The sequence below is a fragment of the Mchenga conophoros genome, linkage group LG2, assembly GCF_057382185.1.
Source record: "Mchenga conophoros isolate Kocher_MC1m ecotype Shallow Benthic linkage group LG2, M_conophoros_male_GT1.1, whole genome shotgun sequence".
Classification (NCBI taxonomy): Eukaryota; Metazoa; Chordata; class Actinopteri; order Cichliformes; family Cichlidae; genus Mchenga; species Mchenga conophoros.
This window is the reverse complement of record NC_140527.1, coordinates 24785007-24787758: the sequence shown is the minus strand read 5'-3', so window position 1 is coordinate 24787758 and position 2752 is coordinate 24785007.

Genomic DNA, 2752 nt, shown 5'->3' with positions numbered 1-2752 from the left:
CATATGCTCATCTCCCTAGGCTTCACAGCAGCTGAATCAGTGGTCGTCTCTTTTAACCAGAAAACACAATATGACAGTATTTGGCAAAGCCCGCGTCCTCATCTTAATGCCACTGTGGGTGCCAGAGATCTCATACTTCTTTTTTTTTTTGATAAACTGGAGCAGAGCCACAGTAGGTGGCAGTGTTGCTCTTCTGCAGTTCTCCTGTGGGTTTCCTGGCCTCTGCCGAGGCCCAACGTTGATTAATTAGTTTATAAAATGTTGTGTAGACTTTGGTGTATTGGCTCTCGTCCGTTTTGGCTCGCCACCTCTGGTCGCAGACAGATTAACAGATAAATGGATCACCATAGAGTACTCCAATGATGCAGCGGGGATCAATATCTATTGTCCAGTAATGGCTGCAGAAAAGAGACAAGAATCTCTCTCTTTCCCTTTATTTCAAACCCTCCAACCTCAAAACCTCAAGCTATCATACTCTGACACAACAAGCAATGGATCATTTCTAGGACAAAGCATGTTTATTCACTTGCATATCTAAAATAATAAGGTTCTGTGTACTGAAACACCCCACAATCAAATGCAGGCTTCTTCGCTGGCTGCATTAATCAAGGAATATACACCTCAGTGTGAATAAGTCCATTGTGTCAAAATATTCATACATAAGGTGATGGAAAATCTTTCAAGCTTTGCTAAATTGCCATTGGTTAAGCATATTGTTAATTTCAATGAAAATTAATTTCCTTTCATTTCAATTTCGTAAGGTCAGCTAACTTTGAATAGCTTAGCCAGAGTCCACCATTATCATTAAATGTGTCCTGATTGGGATTGGCCTCGACTGAACAGTTTATATGCTTGAAATGAAACAGGAAATTGCGTGTGCAAACCTTCTGGGAAAATGATAAGGAGAATCCTCTCTTTTTAATGAATCAATTGTGTTTCCAGCAAAAGAAATTAATTACATACCTAAATATCGCTTATTGAAATAGACAAAGAAGTTAAAGACTTGGCAATCAGTCCAGACAGAAAGACACTTCATTTGTCATATAAATGAAATGCTGAATGAAACATCATTAATTAGCAAGAACAATAGGAGCAGTTGTCTGAAGGATACAGTGAAGGGTAAAGGCATATGCTTGTGATCAAAGCTTTTGAGCTGAGCAAAACTTTGGTCTTTCAGATCAAACGAGAGCACTTAAATTAACAGCGCCATCAATAATGGATAAAAATTGTACAATTAGGCCCATTCATATGTTCTTGTGCAGCTGTCTGAAAGACATGGCCTCACAGATAGGTGCACTGTGCTCATGTGGTTGTAAATGCTAATCAGCCTGTCATATAATTTCTTCATCACTTTACCGGATGTTAGGAGTCGCGCCGTATCCGAGTCTGTTTCTGTATGAAAAGAGTGTCTCTTTCCTCCCCGTCAGAGCAGGCTGATATGAAGATGTTAAGATTCCGTGAGTAACATGGACTGCTGAGTGTATCCTTCCAATGCTAAGGAGGAAAAAAAAAATATTATGACAGACACTGTGACCGTGTTCTCCCTCTTTGCCAACAACACACATTTTTACACATAAAAAAATCCCACGCTCCAATGTAACAGCAGGACCGGCCAGTCTGCAGATTGTTCAGATTTAGCTGGACGAGTGAAACACAGCTAACAGTAACAGTATAGGGTTGGCATTTGATAGACTTTTACACAGACAGGGTAGCTGCAAATGCAACAGTCAGCACCCTGACCAACCAACAAAACCTTCCCAAGAATGAAAAGAAAGCCGTGACGTGTTTAACACCACTCGTGTGTGAATCTAGTCACGCCCAGTTCTCTTTGAAACCCTGGAAACTAGTAATTAATTTTTCATTGTCTGAATTACGATCCTAATTTGGAAAAGTGACATCAAAAGAAACTATTTTAATGGGAGGCTAGTAGTGGTAATCCTTAGTGACCAAAGACAAGAGGCTGTGGTGTTCAAGATATTCCCAGTGGCAGCTTTACGCCAAAATGTGATTTACTGCTTTTTGCTAAATCACATTAGTAAACCTAGTACCTATTAAACCACAGCAACACTCCTGAATGAGTCATGCTCATGTTTTTCCTTTTATACTTATTTTTAGAAAGTCGTGCTCTTTTAAATAGCATCTAGTCTGCTTTCCCAGTAATGTCTCTGTGCCAACTGTATAGCCATAGGTTGTACGGTGCATGTTTGACAAGCAGCTAACTGAGTTTCACACATATTCAATACATAAAATAGAAGCAATTGCATCAGGTCAGTATCACTTCTGCAAGCTGAATGGAAAGGTCGCTGAGGTTGTGAATCACAGAGGAATCCTGATCAGACTATGTTGCAGCTCTAATTAATTACAGCCCAGAGGGCAACAGATCATACAGAGACCTGCAAGTGTACACACTCGCAAAACACACGTGCACAAAGGGAAATTGTATCCTTGGATTACCTTTGGGGGTGTCAAAATGGTGCAGCGGCTAGCACTGTTGCCTCACACCAAGATGGCAGTGGGCCAGCACGACGGGTCTGCTGTGGCCTTTCTGTGTGATTTGGTTGGGTTTTCTGCAGGTGATGTGCATGACCTTTGGACAGAGCCTGGACAGTTTCTTCATTTTTGATTTTATATATCATATAACGAGATATATACACTGAACAAAAATATAAACGCAACACTTTTGTTTTTGCTCCCATTCCCCATGGGATGGACGTAGAGACCTAAAATTCATTCCAGATACACAATATAACCA